Here is a 6,868-nt window from a genome sequence, read left to right on the forward strand (position 1 = left end):
CAAATACAAAATCAGGTTAATATTACATATCTTCAAATGATTAGAAATATCACATGGTAACAGTCCATTTGGGTTTCTTGTTTATGTTTCATGAATTAAATCTTTAATTTAAATAAACCCACAGAACTCAAGGAAATTCCTAGGTAAAAAGTATGTTAAGATGATTCTTAAGTTAGTTGACAAAACATTATAGAGAGTGTGTGATTATCCCTCCTATCCCCACTAAGCATGACAAATCCAGGACATTCAGAGTTAAAGGTTAAACTTAAAAGAAATCCAAACATGTTAATTTCTAGAAATGCCGTTGGGCACTTGAATCATCTTAACTCTACTCTGTAGTGACATGATGAGGAAAATAATGAAACAATCTAATGTGTCTTTAAAAATCAGTGTAATCTAGGGTGGGACCACAGATACTTATACACTTAATCATAATTGTAAAGCATAGCATCACTACAGGGCAGAGTTTAGGTTGTTTGTTGGGAAATTAATAAACTTGAAGTGTAAGTGTGCTAATAAATGCTTCATATCTGTTTATATATAGATTCTGCTCTGGGTGTTACTGGGATACACACAGCTGGAACTACAAGAATATTGCACAAAAGGAAGAAACTCTTTGCTGTTCCCTGTTATGATGGAGAAAAGACATTAGCTTCTGCAAATGAAGGTATATTTTAGAGAACCGAATGTCAGATCTGAGTTCAAATTTGGGTAATTCCTCTAGTTGATGGCTCTTCTAGGATCTTTTCAGTGTTTCAATAATAAAGTCTTTTGACTTCTTGAAGTCTGAGCTTTCTAGCAAATAAAAAAAGGAGTTTGGTTACTGTCTAGGCGATGCAGCTTGGCCCACAGGATTCTATATTGGTACTTGATTGGCCTTAACTTCTCTCTAGCAGTTCTCTGAAAATGTTTTATTCCCAAAGAATCCTCTCATTTTGAGGTGGCTCTCTATTGAGAAGGTTAACATTGTGCTTCAGTTCACTAGCTGAACTGCAAAAAACATATTTATTTTAATTTAATTGTATATTGAAACAAGATCAAGCAGAATGTCCTTTTCCTGAGATGGACTGAACCACGGGAGAAGTCAGTTCTGCATACAATTTGTCAAATTCTGCAGTCAGCTACACCAATCTAAGGGCTTGGCTACACTTGCGAGTTAGAGCGCATTAAAGCAGCCCCGGGCACCCTAGCTCACTACCCATCCACACTGGCAAGGCACGTAGAGCGCTCTGACCCAGGGCTAGAGCGCGTCTGGTACTCCACCTCAGTGAGAAGATTAATGCTTGGTGCATGTCGGCTGGAACGCCGGGGCGTCAGTGTGAACGAGGTGTTGCATTACTGCACTCTAATCAGCCTCTGGAAACGTCCCATAATCCCCTTAAGTCGAGTGGCCACTCTTGTCATTGTTTTGGAATCACTGCAGGCATGCCGATATGCCCTTTGAAAGCTCCGTTTCTGACAGCCGGCTGCTTATCTGCTCCGAGACAAAGCAACCATTACTGTGGAATGCTGTGTGAGAGAGAGAGGCGCAAGGGGGAGAGGGGTCTGTTGCTGTCTGAACTTACAAGACAGCATGCTGACATGCTCTCGGCCCCCCAAAAACCCCACTCTCTCTCCCACAGATATACACAATACACTCCCTGTCACACTCCATCCCACCCCCCTCATTTGAAAAGCACATTGCAGCCATTTGCAGGCTGGGATAGCTAGCACAATGCACTGCTCTCTGTGGCCATTGCAAGATCTGCCAATGTGGCCATGCCAGTGTGCTTGCAGCTGTCAGTGTGGACAGATTGCAGCGCTTTCCCTATTGCGCTCTACGAAGGCTGGTTTAACTCACAGCGCTCTACATCTGCAAGTGTAGCCATGCCCTTACTCTAGAATAACTCCATAGACTTCAATGAGTGCCTGCAGGATCGGTTCCTAAAGCCAGAAATGTGGTTGATTCTATTATGATTTAAACTTTGAATAAGTAAATGATTAAACTCAGCAAAAGCATAGGCTGGACTGAGCAGGCAAAATTCTCATGGACTCTCTGGAGATGTAAATGATGTTGGAAGTTCAACTTCAAGTCTACATTGGTCACAAAATGGGTATAAGTGGCTTTGTGTTAGTCTCTGTGGGCCAAGCTCACTGCTCCCCCACAGGCTCCTCTCAGCCCTCTATTCTCTCAACAAGCTCCCTGGGTGCCCCCACCCATCCCCCTCTAGTTCAAGGACTCCTTGCAACCCGTCACCACTGTGTCCCCCTGTCAGGGTGTGTGTGCGCCCCATTACCCCTTTCCCACATGCTTGAGGTGTCCCATTCCTCCATCCCCTGTATACCAGGTGCTCTGTGTGCCTCCCCCATTCTCGCCCATCCATTCTTATTTGTCTTCTTGCTATCTGGGAGCGAACTCATTCAGGGTGTGAACATGTTAAACTCAATTGGGAGGATGGGGAGAGATGAACAGGCGTGTTCTGATGCTGGAAGGTGTTAATGGAATCAACCAGTTCTTTATCTATAGACAATTACAGAAGGGCTTGAAGCTGTGGCTCTGCTAGACGGATGACAGGGACTCCATGAGTATGTCTACACACCAAAAATGGCCTGTGCTAGCTGACTCAGGCTTGTGGGGCTGAGGCTGTGGGGCTATTTAACTGTAGTGTAGACTTCTGGGCTGGAGGTGGGAGGGTCCCAGAGCTCAAGACTGAGCCCAGAAGTCTACACAGCAGTGAAATAGCTCCACAGCCTGAACACGGTGAGACTGAGTCAGCTGGCATGGGCCAGCCACGGGTACCTAGTTGTGCAGACATACCTCATGTATCGTTTTCTCATTGCCCTCAAAATCAATAGCTTCCTGTCCAACTGATGCCTAGAACATCCCTGAAATTTCAGACTTGATCAGCCGCAGTGTTCAAAAGTTATCCCATTAAAGACAGACAAACGGAGGTCATTAAGTTGAATGTAGGGCCTGGCAAGCCCAGCCACATACTGAATATAGAATATAGATATCTTGACAATACAGAGAGGCCCTAAACCAGACTTAGGGTATGTCTACACTTGAAATGCTACAGTGGCACAGTTGTGCTGCTGCAGTGTTTCAGAGTAGACACTCACTGCAGCAAAAGAACGGGTTCTCCCATCACTGTAGTTCATCCACCCCCATCCCCCAAGAGGTGATAGCTAGATTGATGGCAGAATTCTTGCCTTGACCTAGCACTGTCTACACCAGGGGTTAGGTCGGCATAGCTGTGTCTCTCAGATGATATGAATTTTTCACACCACTGAGAGATGTATCTGTACTGATGCAAGTTTTCATTGTAGAACAGCTCTTAACTCCCATGATACTCTGTCTTCCTCATCAAGATAGGAGGCATGGTGCATCCTGGGAGATGTAGTTAGCCCAGCCTATAGATGAGGATGGAAGTTAGAGACATTGAATCTACAATGAGGCACTACAGCAATATTTCCAAATTTTGGTTTCTGGGTTTTTTTCCCAAAAACTTGTCCTGGGACATATCTTGTCTGCACCTACTGGCTCCCACCAACATTTTTATACAATATTACCTATTACCGTGGTTATAAATCAAGAAGACTTCTGTCTCCTCAGTGCTGTGGGACTGTTGTATTGAAGCTCAAATATTTGACTGAGAAAATAAATAAAGTAATGTCCAGCGAGAAAGGGAAGGAGGAGAATCGTATGTTAAGTACTTATATACATATAATTTATTTATTTATTTATTTGCTAGATATCTTAAATCTGCATCAGGAATCAGAGACGCCTCCAGATCCAGGGGAGGAAGATGGTTTAAATCAGAGGCTGGAATCAGAGATGCAGCAAGACCCAGAGCTCAGGCAGAAAGATGATTTAAACTGGGAGCAGGAATCAGCAACTCAGCGAGACCCTGAACTGGAGGAGACAGACCTTTCCAAAGGTATTACCTCTTATTTAGAGTCAGAGAGGTTAAGGCCAGAAGGGACGACCAGACGCAACACCAACACTATCAAGTCACCAACACCACCCAACACCTGCACACTCTTATTTCCCTCCCATCTGTACTTGATTTAACATTTATTCTGTTACAGTTCTGTTAAATTTAATCTTTTAAGATCAGCCAAAGAGGATGCAATACAAAATGTTCCTTTGTCTTTGCAGATTAAAAAAAATAAGTACAAAGGCAAAATCAATTACAAATCGTTCTGTGCAAAGTCAGAACATTCTGAAATTATGGCTCACACTGCAGTGTTAATTTGCCGATTTTGTAAAACTGAATAAATTGAAAATTATGAATGTTTAACATTTAGACTGTTTAAAAAGTTACACCATGTTCGATGTGGTTGAGATAAAATTACTAAGTGAATCTTATCATTGAATTTTCCTGTTTTGTTTGTTTTAAATTGTCAAAGGGTCTACTCACCACAGTTAGTTCCTCCTTCTGGCCACTCTGGGGATTAGGGGCAGGTCTTCACTACCTGCCAGATCGGCACGTAGGGATCAATCTATCGGGGATCAATTTATCACGTCTCATCTAGACGCTCCCCGTTGACTCCGGAACTCCAGCTCGTGAGAGGTGGAAGCGGAGTCGACAGGGGAGCGGCAGCGGTCGACTCGCTGCCGTCCTCACGGCGAGGTAAGTCGACCTAAGATATGCCGACTTCAGCTACGTCAATAGCATAGCTGAAGTAGATCCCCCCCGTAGTATAGACCAGGGCTAGCTCTCTCTCTCTCTTTTTCATTCTCTGCGAGTCGGTGTGCTTCCTCTTCATGACGTGGCCCTCCGGCCAGATCACTAGGCATATTTCCACCTTCCTCCTTCAAAGTCTTCTAGGGCAAACTGTCCCAGGCAGGCCACACTCCACTGCCTGATCTGTACCACTCCTCCAGTAGCTGGTAGGGGAACCCTGCCCTCTACTCTGGGTTCCAGTTCGTGGCCCTTTCATCAGCAGCCAAAGTACACACTATCCAATACCTTGCTGTCTTCCCCTCCTCTGGGTTACCCAAGCACGGACCCCTTTTTTCCCCAAGGAGTGATTGCAGACTACTTCCCTGTAGCCCCCAGGTGCTCTCAGCTCCTGGCCTTTATACAGGCCTCTCCTGTTCCCATCCAGCTGAGCCTCCTGCAATTAACAGTCTCACACAGCAGGAGGAAGATAAATATGCTGCATCGACTAAGAATGGATTATTTCCTCTCTGTTTTCCTTGCTAGATGGTGTAAATCAGGGGCAGGAATCACAGACTCCACAAGCCCCAAAGTTGAGGGTGAAAGTTGGTGTAAATCAGGAGCAGAAACGAGAGACTCAACAAGCCCCAGCACCAGGGGAGAAGGATGGTTTAACTCTGGAGCAGGAATCTGCAACTCAGCAAGATTCAGAGCCAAGGGAGAGAGAATTTCCTACAGGTAGTGCCTCTTATAATGTGCCATTAACTGTCTATAACTTAACTTTGATACTATTAACCAATAAAACATCATATTATTTGATTTACAAGAACCTTCTCTCTGTTTCTCTCCTCATACCACTCAGTGCCAATCCATAATGAAGCAGCATTTGATTTTTCTCTTCATTTTTCTCTATTCCTCACTTACAAAATGGATTCCATGAAAGTAATGTAGTTGAGAGCACTGTGACATCGTGCTCCTTCCCACAGTGAAATTCCATAGCAATCCAGTTAAACCTTAGGGAACATATTCTTCAAACCTTATTCAAACTAAATATCACTTACAATGGCTCATGTAAGTGCTACACCAGAGCCATAATTAAGCATTGTAGCACCCGGGGCAAGCAAGCATATTTATCCCCCCCGGAGGCAGTGCATTGTGGGGGGGGGGGGGCTCACTGGCTCATGTCCCCCCCAGAATTCTGCCCTCTATTTAGCACAGAGGTTTTCAAACTTTGGGGTGCACCTCCCTACAGGGACACACCCCACAGTTTAAAAACTGTCGCCTCCTGCCAGGAGCCAGCATGTAATGCAGCTATCCATCACAATTTGCTACCCCTAGACTAGAGAATGACAAAGGTGAGAAGTAGCAAATTGTGATGGATGGTTGTTACACACGCATGGTGCACCACACTCTGAACCAATACAAGTGCTCCTGGGGAGTACACTCACCACCGACAAAAGGCACCAAGCAGGCAGGCATAGAAGTGACATACTAACTACAGCACCTGTATGCTCATGTAACTTGAGTTAACATATGTTTGTAGTGTAGGAATGGCCTTAGGTATATGAATTCTTTGTGAGAGGTAACAGCAAAAGAATGAGACTGCTAGGGCCAGATTCACTCAGGGATTTAGGCTCCTACTTTTGTGGATCTGGGCCTACTGCACCATAAAGGCTCAGGAACAAAAAGGCACATAAAAAGAACCCCCAGATCATTTATTTCTTCTGGCAGCACCTCCCCCCTGGGTTGAACCCCAACTCCTACCCTCCATCCCAGATTTTGCTCCTCAGCCCCTCTCCTGCCCCTGCCTCCAGCTGTTTGACCCCACACACACACATACCACAGCGGGAGGGGTGGTTAGTTGTAGAAAGAATTTATCCACAGCTTTGAATACAATTCTTGTCAAGTCCAAAAGTTGTTGAGAATTAGAGCAGACTTTTTAGAAAAACATCCAAACTTGATGTAAAAATTGCCAGTAATGGAGAATCCATCACAGTCCATCACAACCCTTGGGAAGTTAAACATGTGTACCTTACCTCTAGTCTGAATTTATCTAGCTTTAACTTCCAGCCTTTGGATCATGTTATACCTTTGTCTGCTAGACCAAAAAACCCCTCTATCAAATTTCTGTAGGTTGTTCTTTTCTTGTTCCATATCAAGCCATGAAGTCCCATATCAGGTCACCTTTGATAATCATATTAAGCCAGGAAGTTCAAGAATGTATT

The 6,868-nt window shown here is 44.4% G+C and overlaps 1 long non-coding RNA gene across 1 annotated transcript; it reads left to right on the top strand.

Annotated features, from left to right (window-relative positions):
* The first annotated feature begins 448 nt into the window (after positions 1-448).
* Positions 449-6,844, top strand: LOC135980270 (uncharacterized). The gene is made up of 3 exons (XR_010597414.1): positions 449-667; positions 3,732-3,917; positions 4,390-6,844. It is a non-coding gene; the product is annotated as an uncharacterized LOC135980270 (long non-coding RNA).
* Positions 6,845-6,868: the final 24 nt, after the last annotated feature.

Source organism: Chrysemys picta, unplaced genomic scaffold, assembly GCF_011386835.1.
Source record: "Chrysemys picta bellii isolate R12L10 unplaced genomic scaffold, ASM1138683v2 scaf2470, whole genome shotgun sequence".
Taxonomy (NCBI): domain Eukaryota; kingdom Metazoa; phylum Chordata; order Testudines; family Emydidae; genus Chrysemys; species Chrysemys picta.